General features: G+C 42.3%; 1 long non-coding RNA gene across 9 annotated transcripts in view; it reads left to right on the forward strand.

Annotated features, from left to right (window-relative positions):
• LOC144288108 (uncharacterized) overlaps positions 1-12,430 on the forward strand; it is a 206,241-nt gene that overhangs the window by 104,338 nt on the left and 89,473 nt on the right. For 8 of the 9 annotated variants that reach the window (XR_013356102.1, XR_013356075.1, XR_013356086.1 and 5 more), the window contains exon 6: positions 2,227-2,334. This is a non-coding gene — a long non-coding RNA (uncharacterized LOC144288108). Of the gene's footprint in view, positions 1-2,226; positions 2,335-4,447; positions 4,612-12,430 lie in introns of those variants that run through there. The other variant, XR_013356118.1, reaches the window with a different exon arrangement.

Genomic DNA, 12,430 nt, shown 5'->3' on the forward strand with positions numbered 1-12,430 from the left:
TTCCACACCCTGAACTTGGACTTCTGAGGACCACATGCCACATACTACACTTTAGTCCTCTTGTACTACATTCTGAAATTGCTAAAACCTGCATAGAAGTAGCAATGAGCCTTCATTTTTTAGGAAAGGGTTGGATCTGGATATGAATGTTAAAAGGTGTGCCTGAGTATAGAGCCTTGTGGATATTTGCAAGTTTTTTTTTTCCATTTTATTAAAGCTGCTGCCAGTCTTGGCCTAGGCGAGGGCGCCTTGCCCAGCTGGCCTTCCTGCATCCTTCCCATGCACCTTCTCCACCCTCTGGAGAGATGTCCTACCCATTCTGCCCTCTGCTTTCCTTCTCCTCCATCTTCTCTCCTGGCCCCTTATTATATAGACCCCTCCTCTTCTTCTTAAGGATATAATAATAATAATAATAATAATAATAATAGTAATAAGAATATCTTCCATTTTATGGAGGATTTAGTGCCAGACAGTTTTTTTTCTACCTGTATTTGCTCATTTAATTTTCCCAATAACACTCTGGTCACAATAGGTGCTATTATTACCCTCAGAAGTGAACAAAACCAGCGACATAATTTGTAGGGCCCAGTGCAAAATGAACATACAGGGCCCTTTGTTTAAATCTTATTAAGATTTGGGGATCCCTGAGTGGCTCAGTGGTTTGGCGCCTGCCTTTGGCCCAGGGCGCCATCCTGGAGTCCCGGGATCAAGTCCCACGTCAGGCTCCCGGCATGGAGCCTGCTTCTCCTTCCTCCTGTGTCTCTGCCTCTCTCTCTCTCTGTCTATCATAAACAAATAAATCTTTAAAAAAAAATCTTATTAAGATTTAACAAGAGTTAAATAAGGAGTGGGATAGCAAAGCAGTAAGCCAAGCACAGAGCCCTCCAAAGTGTGGGGCCTTCTGCTCCAACGCAGGTCACAGGCCAGGAAAGCTAGTCCTGCGGTGGGGAGGACTAGAAGGAGGTCAAGGGAAAGTCTTGCATTTTGATGTGAGGAGCTTGCATTTAACCCAGGTCTGTACCTCGCAGGGCCGACTTGTCTGTCTAACTGCTCTGCTGTCCTGTGGGAATCTCCTGATCAGTCTCTTTCTCTGGTCTTGCTTTCCTTCATTCAACCAACAGAGTGGCCTCTCTGAAACCACTCTGAGCACAGCGTACTCCTGCCTCCTCTGGGCCACTGCCTTGGAGTGAAGCCTAAACTCCTTGGCACAGAACCCAGGGCCATGTTGGATCTGGCCTCTGCTAGTCCCCCAGCCAGCCCCCAGTCTCATCTCCTCCCCACATGTACTGCATATGCTTTGGTCATCCTGCCCTACTTGAAGATCTGGAACATGCCATGCTCTTTCTTGCCTTCTTGATTTTTCATGTGCTCTTCCTTGACATCCCTGTACCCTCAAGTCTCTAGCAAATTCATATTCATTCTTGAATATCCAGTGGGACTCTTCCTTTCTGTCCAGAGCATCTTTGAATCACTCTAGCAGAGCTGGCACCTTCCTGCTCTGTGCTTTCTGTCTCATTAAGTCATGTCTGTCCAGGTGCTTTGTTGTAGTACGTACGGTCATGTGTTTTTCGTGTCTGTCTCAGACTGTGCTGTGCTGTTCATGGGCAGGAACAGTGTCTTAGATGGTCCTGTGTCTCCTGTGCCTGCCCCAGGGCTTGACATTAGGCACATGTTAGATCAATGCTAATTGTGTTGACTTAAACTGAGGACCTGCCTGAGTAGGGCTATGATGATGGTTTAACTGGAATAGGAGAAGAGTTGACGGCATTGGCTATTGGCGACAGACCCAAAGTGTCATCAGACTAAAAGGATGTAGGTTAGATCTCTATCTCTAACAGTTGTGTGTCTGTGCTCAGCTGGGACCAAGGGCAGGCACGAACAAGAGTGTCTAGGCCTTTCGCTGCTGTGAGGTCACACCGGATCATGGCACGTGAGCCCATCACTATGAGGACGGTCCCTTAGAGAAACCGTGGGAAGCTCCTGTCCCTTGAGGTCACCATGGGGGAAGAGAACATACTGGTTGCTCAAATGTGGAAGGAAATGATTTTCTCTTCTTCTTCCCTTAGGTAATTAATTCATACTTCAAAGAGAATTTCAACTTTATGCAATGATTTATATTAAAGCCCCGAACAGAAAGTATAAAAGCAGCAGATTTGCTAAATAAACCTAAGTAATTAGCAGTCTAACCAGTATTTTCAAGTTTATTCTTTTTTTTTTGTTTCATAGGTATGTGCTTTTCAACTTCCCATTCTGCTGAGGCTACGGAGTCCAGGAGCCTGGCGACGTGACCATCATCACAAACCTTAGAGTGTGTTGCCTGCCATGGGGGAAAAGGTAGGATCATTTCTCTCAAGAAAACTTTTGTGGGTGCTTTTGGTGATCCATTTTGAGTCATGTTTTGGGAGCATTTTGAGTCATGTTTTGGGAGCATTTGAACAGATCTTGAGTGGTTGTCACAACCTGCTGAAAAGGGTGTTGCCTGAGGACAGTGGCCCTTCTCTTTGCATATGTAGAGTTTTTCTGTAGTTTTCCTCTTTCTCTTGCTCTCTCTTTCTTGATATTTCCTTAGATATTTAGAAAGACTTGGAGTTTTGTCCTAATGGTTAGTATTATAGTTATACCTTTGTATAATACCTTCAATACCATCCCCTTTTCTGGTACAGTATATTAGGTCCCCTACCATAAGTAGTGTTTGGAATAGGTGATAAATCTTTTTCCATTTCTTCTCTTTACTCCTGCCTCTGATTTAAAACAAAATTATTTTACTCATAGTAAACACCAATATGGCAATTGGTGAGTTTCTTCTTCTTTTTTAAAGATTTTATTTATTTATTCATGAGAGACACACACAGAGAGAGGCAGAGACATAGGCAGAGGGAGAAGCAGGCTCCATGCAGGGAGCCCAGTGTGGGATTTGATCCCGGGACTCCAGGATCACGCCCTGGGCCAAAGACAGATGCTCAATCGCTGAGCCACCCAGGTGCCCTGAGTTTCTTCTTATATATATGCACCCCTCACTCCTCTCATTTTTCATATTTATATTTTTTCGTAGCTATATTTTATCTGTATTATAAAGTATGTCAATGTCTCATCCTGTCCTGGTACCCTCACCCTCAAATATGCTCAGGGCCCACCACAGGGTCCTTTCTCAACCCTCTCCAATAATTTCTTAGCTGTCTGAAGTTTGTTCTCTGGTAAATGCCTTCAGGAAGGGCTCATGGGAACAATATTCCCTGAATCTTCTTTGTTTATATATTTATTTATTTTCAAACAATCACAGACTTACAGAAAAGTTAGAGTACTACACCAAGAAGTTTTTCCCCTACAAATCATTTGAGAATAAGTTGCTTACATGATGCCTTATCACCCCTGAATACTTTAGTGTGTATTTCCTACAAAGATACTCACCTACAATAACCTCAATACTGGGAAAATTGCGTTGACATATTACTAACATCTAATACTCAGACACAACTCAAAGTTTCACTGAATTCTTTTTTTTTTTAAAAGATTTTATTTATTTATTCATGAGAGACACACAGACAGAGAAGCAGAGACATAGGCAGAGGGAGAAGCAGGCTCCATGCAGGGAGCCTGATGTGGGACTCGATCCCGGCACCCCGGGATCAGGCCCTGAGCCCAAGGCAGATGTTCAACTGCTGAGCCACGCAGGCATCCCATCACTGCGTGTTCTGATAACATCTTTTAAAGCAAAAAGATCCAGCCAGGATCATGCATTTCTTTAAGTGATCACTTCTCTTTCCTTGCTTCTATCTGGAACAGTTCCTCAGACTCTCCTTGACTTCGATGACCTCAATACTTTCCAAGATAACACACCAGTTAATTTACAGAATGTCACTCAAGTTGGTTTTATCTGATGCACATCTTTGGGAAGAATAACACAATAGTGATGCTGTGTCCCCAGTGCATCCTATCAGGTGTCACACAATTTTGACTTGTCCCACTACTGATGCGTTCACTGTGATCACTCAATTAAGGTGATGTTTGCCAGGCTTCTCTGCTGTTAAGTTACCTTTTCCCTCTTTGCAGTTAATTAGCACTTTGTGGGGATATACTTTGAAACTGTGTAAATACTCTGTTCCTCCTCACACTTTCAATTCATTCATTCATCCACTCACTCATTCATTCATAGCAGACTCAAGGTTTCCTATTTCATTTGGTAGATTATACTCCAGTATTATCATTATTTATCTTGAAGCTCAAACTGTCCCAGATTTGCCCCACATTTGCATCTATGTCTATCATCCATCCACCCATCCATCATTCATCAATCAATCAATCAATCAATCAATCAATCAATCACATACCTATGCATCTAACTGGAATCACACCAATACCTCCAATTCCAAGTCAGTATTACAGGGGCCGGGGCAAGATGGTGGAGGAGTAGGGTCCCCAAGTCACCTGTCCCCACCAACTTACCTAGATAACTTTCAAATCATCCTGAAAACCTACAAATTCGACCTGAGATTTCAAGAGAGAACAGCTGGAACGCTACAGAGAGAAGGGTTTTTGCTTCTAACAAGGTAGGAAGGCCGAAAAAAATAAAGAAGAATCCACTGGGGGGAGAGGCCTCATGAGGAGCTGGGCTAAGGGGGTCGGCAGGAGCCTGGGGACAGGAGAGCCCAGCATCGGAGAAGCGGGAACTTTAAAAATCTGCACTGGATTCTTCCCTGATGGAAAGACCCTCAGCAGGTAACTCTGGGGAAACTGCAGGGAGGGGGGGCAGTGGGGCCTCCAGGTGCCCGGGGTCACTAACAGAGGAGGTGTGCCCGAGGGAGAGTGCCCCACACACCGCTGGCCGAGGTCGAGAAAGGGCTGGGGCGCACCTGGTGGGGCCTCGGGGAGAAGCCGGTGGGTCGGGGGGGCTCTGGGCTGAGGGGGCTGCACCCTGCTGCCTTTGGGAGCACGATTCCAGCAGCACAGGCCCCGGACCCTAGGGTGCCGGGGGACACAGCCCGCGATCCTGCGCTCCCCCGGGACAGGTGGAGATGGGGAGGTCACAGGACAGAGGGGACGCTCCTGCCGCCAGGTGCCCCCCCAGCTGTGCAGGTCAGTGCCTCCCGCTCCGGAGCATCCAGGCCAGGGTGGACTGGATGCTGCGGTGGTTACTGCAGGAGGCGACTCCAGGGCTGGGGAGCTGGTGGTGGCCAGTGGGGTTGTTCCTCCTGGTGTCACCCTGTGCCTGGGATGGAGTGAGGCCCCAGGGGACAGAGGCCTCACGGGGTCAACAGCTCCCACTGAGCCCGGCACCTGGCAGGGGTGCACACACCTGAGAATCCGCACAGCAGTGCCTCCCCCAGAGACCAGCTGGAAGGACGGGGGAAGAGCAAGATCTTGGCCCAGCAGCGCTGGAAAGCTCCAGGGGAAGTCGAGGGATTTACAGTGTATAGAACCAGAGGATACTCCTCCTTGTTTTTTTTTTTTTTTTCTTCCTTTCTCCAGTACAACTCGTTTTTATATCAGACTGTAAATTTCCCATTTTTTTCTCTTTTCCCACCTTAACTACAATATTTTACCACCTCTTCATTTTTAAGATTCTTCCTTTTTGACTTTCATATTTCTACAATTACAGGTCCTAGATATATTTTCCACTTCTAGATTCCCTTCAACAGACTCAACTTAATTTTGGGAGATACACAAGATATGTTTTGTGTTTTTTGTTTTCTCTGCCTCATTTTATTCTACTATGGCAGAAGTTAATACCTTCTAAAACTTGACCAGTAGGCACCCAGAACCAAGTGGTATACCGTGCTGGTTCATTCTGTGAGATTCCTCATTCCCATTCTGCCCCCCTCTTTTATCTCCTTTATGTTGTGGAGGTCAATGCTGGGGCCCTCTACAAGTATTTCTGGTTTATATAAATTTGGGCCTGAGCATCTTCTAACATACAAACTTAATATACTCAGAAACAAGAGGATCACCCTCTAGCACCCCTCAGTAGACTACATTCTCCCTCCACTACAACTTCTTCACCACCACCATCTCCCAGTCCCCCCCCCCCCGCATTTTTTTCTTCTCCTTTTTTTCTTTTTTCTTTTTTTCTTCTTCTTTAGGATTCCTGGCCTTTTATTATTTACAATTTTGTTTTAAAATTTGTTTTTTCACGTTAGTGGGCCTTTTGTTTTATTTTGTTCTGATCTTTGTTTTCAATTTCTGGTCTCTGACCTCGGCAGAATCATCTAGGGTGAAATTTATTTAGGTCATGGTTGATATTCTTGATGCAGCCCACTCATACAGCCACTCTGCACTGAGTAAAATGACTAGAAAAAGAACTCCCCACAAAAGAAAGAATCAGAAACAGTACTCTCTGCCACAGAGTTACAGAATTTGGATGTCAGAAATTCGATGTCAGAAAGCCAATTCAGAAGCACAATTATAAAGCTACCAGTGGCTCTAGAAAAAAACATAAAGGAATCAAGAGACTTCATGACTGCAGAATTTAGATCTAATCAGGCTGAAATTAAAAATCAGTTAAATGAGATGCAATCCAAACTGGAGGTCCTAATGATGAGGATTAATGGGGTAAAAGAAAGAGTGAGTGACATAGAAGACAAGTTGATGGCAAGGAAGGAAGCTGAGGAAAAAATAGAAAAACAATTAAAAGACCATGAGGAAAAGTTAAGGGAAATAAATGATAGTCTCAGAAGGAAAAAAAAAATCTATGTATAATTGGGGTTCCAGAGGGCGGCGAGAGGGCCAGAGGGCCAGAGGGCCAGAAAGCATATTTGAACAAATCATAGCTGAGAACTTCCCTAATTTGGGGAGGGAAATAGGCATTCAGATCCAGGAGATAGAGAGGTGTCCCCCTAAAATCAATAAAAACCACTGTTCAACACCTTGACATTTAATAGTGAAACTTGCAAATTCCAAGGATAGAGAGAAAATCCTTAAAGCAGCAAGAGACAAGAGATCCCTAACTTATATAGGGAAAACTATTAGATTAACAGCAGACCTCTCCACAGAGACCTGGCAGGCCAGAAAGTGCTGGCAGGATATATTCAGGGTCCTAAATGAGAAGAAGATGCAGCCAAGAATACTATCCAGCAAGGCTCTCATTCAGAATAGAAGGAGAGATAAAGAGCTTCCAAGATAGGCAGAAACTGAAAGAATATGTGACCACCAAACCAGCTCTGCAAGAAATATTAAGGGGGACCCTGTAAAAGAAAGAGGAAGCCCAAAGAAATAAGCCACAAAAGCAGGGACTGAATAGGTATTATGATGACACTAAATTCATATGTTTCAATAGTAACTCTGAACGTGAATGGGCTTAATGATCCCATCAAAAGACACAGGGTTTCAGAGTGGATAAAAAAGCAAGACCCATCTATTTGCTGTCTACAAGAGACTAAAATTGGAGAACAAATTACCATTCAAATGGTCCTCAAAAGAAAGCAGGGGTAGCAATTCTTATATCAGATAATTTAAAGTTTTATCCCAAAGACTGTAGTAAGGGATGAAGAGGGCCACTAAATCATACTTAAAGGTTCTATCCAACAAGAGGACATAACAATCATGAATATTTATGCCCCTAATGTGGGAGCTGCCAAGGATATCAATCAATTAATAACCAAAGTTAAGACATACTTAGATAATACACTAATATTGGGAGACTTCAACATGGCACATTCTGCAAATGACAGATCTCTAAGCACAACATCTCCAAAACAGCTTTAAATGATACACAGGACCAGATGGATTTCATAGATATTTACAGAACTGTACATCCAAACACAACTGAATACACATTCTTCTCAAGTGTACATGGAACTTTCTCCAGAATAGACCAATTCAGTATTACAAAGTTCATTCTATTTTACTCCTTTTCCATGTTTGTATCCCTTTTCTTCAACAGTGAGAAACCGGTTCCTATTATCCTTAATGTAGTAACTTGTTCGACTCTCCTGCAAGTAACAGATGCCCCAGCTTGGCTGCCACATTCACCCCTTGCATGGACACTATCCTTATTCTGCTTGGGGTCTCACTCCCCATTTCAGGATGGCCCCATGTGGATGCCTCTCACCCCACTTAGGCGTTTACCCTCTGTGCCCCATTCATCATACTTGGCCTCTGACTCCCTACATTGGGATGCCTCCCCACCTTCTCTCTACTCACACTGATGCCCCCTTCCCCTGCTTGGGCTTTGGCACTCCAAGCAGATTGTTCTTTTCATCCCATTGGGATTCTGAGTTTCTATGTCAGGCTTTATCCCCCTTGTGCCCCAATACCCCATGGCATACCTCCTTTGTGTCGATGTTTTCCTCTTCCCACTCAGGCTCTGCTAAGTGCCCTCCTTTGTGAATGCCTTCCTCAACCCACTTTAGGCCATTGTGGCTGCTCCCTGCCCTCATCCCCGCCCCCTGTGCAAGTGACTACCTTGTTTTCTTCTACCTGCTGGCCGAGTTAGCACTGAATTGTTCAGGAAGGGAAGGAGGAAGATGAAGATGGAAGAGCCGATATCTCATATCTCATATGCTTGTAAGAAATTGGTCTGTGACTTTATACTTGAAAGGTATTCAGGATATAATCTTTGGTGAACAGGATCTTTCCTGGAGGATCTGAAATATGCTACTCTTATGTTCTGGCTTTGAAGGTTGCTCTTGAAAAGTTTGGCGCCAAGTTAATTTACTTTTCTTAAAAGTCATTCCATCTTTTTGCCTAAATGCTGAAAATCTTTCCCCCTCTTCTTTATAATTTCATTGTTTAACTAGAATATGTCTCAGTGTTGACCATTCTGGGTTGATTTTCCCAGGTATTTGGTGTGTCTTATAAATATGAAGGTTCAAATCTCCTTTTTAAAATATTTTTAAAATAAAAATATTTTTTTTTACAAGTATTTTTTCACTTCCATTGCATTGATTCTCTTCTCATGCATATGTTGGCACTTTTTTTTTTTTTTGCTTGTCTTCTATGTCTTTTTTCTCTTACGCTTTTTATTCCTTTCTGCATTTGTTTTAGTTTCCCCCCTTTTCCCTTATTTTCATAAGTTTAGACTCTTACCATGCTTCCTGTGGTTCCTAATCATTCCTTCAGGTTTAGTCTTCACTCCTGAGTTTTTTTTTTCTTTTGTTTAGATTTGTTTCTGAGCTCTATCAGCTCCTTTCATACATGCTTCATGTTGAGCCATCTCATTTCTGATCTTCTCATTTCTGTTGTTCTTTCATAGCTTCTACTATTTTCCTCATTTCATTTAACTTACTGGGAAATATGAGCTCACTGTTTTCATCTGCTTTGTACTTATATTATTCTGGGGAGTATTTATTTTCTGAATATATGTCATGGGAACCATTTTTCTCTCTCTTTTCGTATTTTTGGGTGGAGGATTGACTATCATCATTTCTGTTGCTGAAGTTGTGTTTTTATCTATCTATTTAAAGATTTATTTACTGGAAGAGAGAAAGAAAGAGAGCACATATACGTGTTGGGTGAGGGGTGGAGGGAGAGGGAGAGAAGCAGACTCTGCTGAGTGCAGAGCTGATGGAGGGCTCTATCTCACCACCCCAAGATTATGACCTGTGCCAAAATCAAGAGTCTGTGGCTTAACTGACTGAGCCACGGAGTTACCCCTGAAGTTGTATTTTTAGAAAGAAGTTCGTCTGTAGGGGGGGGGGGGTTGGCCAGAATGTCTTCCTCTCCTTTCTGATTCTATCACAAATTATTTAGTGGGTTTTGTGCATTCTTCTCTTCACTGTTTTGTGATATTTGCTTCTTCTTGTCCCCTCCCCCTCTAGTATTTTTTCTCTTTCATGCCCAGGTGTCCTGCCCGGATGGACTTAGGCTCTACTTCCAGCTGTTTCTCCTCAATCCTCAGTCTGGGCTCTGCCTTTCTGGAAGGAAGCCCACTGTGTGCTCCTAAGAGTCTTTTTTTTTTTTTTTTTTTTTTTATGATAGTCACAGAGAGAGAGAGAGAGAGGCAGAGACATAGGCAGAGGGAGAAGCAGGCTCCATGCACCGGAAGCCCGACGTGGGATTCGATCCTGGGTGTCCAGGATCGCGCCCTGGGCCAAAGCAGGCACTAAACCGCTGCGCCACCCAGGGATCCCCTAAGAGTCTTGATGGTCAGCTGCCTAGCACCTTTTGGCCTTCCTGTAGTGGCCTCCCTCTCACCATGAGGCGCCTCCCAGTTTCACCTGTTGTGCCTAAATCCACACCTGAGTGGGAGCCCCTCCTTTCAGAACTGACCACTAGGTGTCAATCTCTCATTTGCCCAGCACTTAGAATCTGGGTTTTTTCTATTTCTGGCCTGCTTTCATTTTCTTGTAGGTCTTACTTCTGCCAGTGGTTGTCCCTGCCCACCTGTATTATATTGTTGAGAATTCTTTGTCGCCTTGTTTTGTTGATGATGTCATCCATGAGTTTTGTCTTTTGCTATACTACTTAATCTCCTTTTTAAGCAAGGATATGGGGAAATTACAAAACCATGCTGTCAACACTTATATCTTATTTTCCTCTTCCTTTTGTCTGTTTTTACAGCTTGGACCCCATCCATCTCTGGTGCTTTTTGGTTGGGGCTTAGAAGAACCCTCTAAGGACCCATTCTATATAGAATGACTCATTTCATTCTCTAGTGATAAATTCTTGGCTCTTCTTCATATTAGAGGTATTGGCTGTGCAAAGTCACATGAGGGAGCAGCAAGCTCTCAGGATTCTTATGAGGGAAAGGGGAAAGCCAATAGGATTTTTAGAATGATAAAAATTCACATTAGTATTTTTGTGTGTTTTGTTTTGTTTGGAAGTGATCATGTTACAGTGTTTTAGGACTAAAAAGCCTGATTCAGTGCCATATACCCATAATTAAAGTAAAGGAAGCATCTTTTGTCTTCATGTTTTTGTCCTTTTCCCCCTCTTACATTAAGTCTATTTCATTTTAGTTTTGGTTTATTAATTAATTGTAATAATTTCAGTAGCATCATGACCTAGAATTTTCTGATACCAATGTTTTATTCTGGGTTTGAGGTCAGACCTTGCCTTACTATTAGGGTTAGTATTGCTCATAATTTTGTATTTTGGGTGTAACCATTCTCAGAATCAATTTCAAAACCCTCAGTTTATTGCCACTTTCTGGACTGTAGCAGAATGAGTATAGTTTTTAGATATCTTTAAGAGATTGTTAATATCTTGTAAAGTATGATAACCAATCCTTGTATATTTAACATAAATATGATTTCTTCTTATAAATTATGACTTTGATTTTTGTCATGTTAGTACATTACATAACTCACTAAATTTTGATCTCAATTATGTGGGTGGAAAAAGCAAATCAGAAGAATTGAGGTTAAATGGAATAGAAGAACCAGAGGAAAAAAGAGAACTTACTCAAATGCATCAGATCAAGTAGAATTTATACCAAGAGTACAAGGTTTATTTACCATTTGAAAATTAATCAATGTGCTTCATCAGATTTACAGAAAGAGGAAAAATCATTTGATAATCTCAATAGACACCAAAAAGCATTTGGTCCATTTCTAAATTAATTCAAGATTTTTGTATGGAAACACAAAAGATCCTGAATAGCCAAAGCAATCCTGAAAAAGCAAAACAAACTTGAAGGCATCATAATTCTGGACTTCAAGCTATATTACAAAGTTATAGTTGTCAAGACAGTATGATGCTGGCACAAAAACACATACGTAGATTAATGGAACAGAATAGAAAACCTAGAAATGGGCCCACAACCATATGGTCAACTAATCTTTGACAAAGCATGAAAGAATATCCAATGGAAAAAAGATAGTTTCTTCAATAGGTTGGGAAAACTGGACCTCCACATGCCAAAGAATGAAACTGGACTACTTTCTTACACCACACACAAAAATAAACTCAAAATGGTTAAAAGACCTAAGTGTGAGACAGGAATCCATCAAAATCCTAGAAGAGAACACAGGCAGTAACCTCTTTGATGTTGGCCATAGCAACTTATTAGATATATCTCCAAAGGCAAGGGAAACAAAAGTTAAAAATGAAGTATTGGGACTTCGTTAAGATAAAAACCTTTTGCAAAACAAAGGAAACAACAAAACGAAAAGGCAGCTTATGGAATGGGAGAAGATATTTGCAAGCGACACATCTGATAAAGGGTTAGTATCCAAAATCTATAAAAAACTTATCAAACTTAACACCTAAAACCCAAATAATCCAGTTAAGAAATGAGCAGAAGACATGAAAAGACATTTTTCCAAAGAAGACATCCAGATGGCTAACAGACATGAAAAGATGCTCAACATCACTCATCATCAGGGAAATACAGATCAAAGCCACTATGAGAAATGACTTCACACCTGTCAGAATGGCTAAAATTAACAACACAGGAAAAAATAGATGTTGGCAAGGATGTGGAGAAAGGAGAACTCTCTTCCACTGTTGGTGGGAATGGAGACTAGTGCAGACACTCTGCAAAACAGTCTGAAGA

The sequence above is a fragment of the Canis aureus genome, chromosome 1, assembly GCF_053574225.1.
Source record: "Canis aureus isolate CA01 chromosome 1, VMU_Caureus_v.1.0, whole genome shotgun sequence".
NCBI lineage: Eukaryota > Metazoa > Chordata > Mammalia > Carnivora > Canidae > Canis > Canis aureus.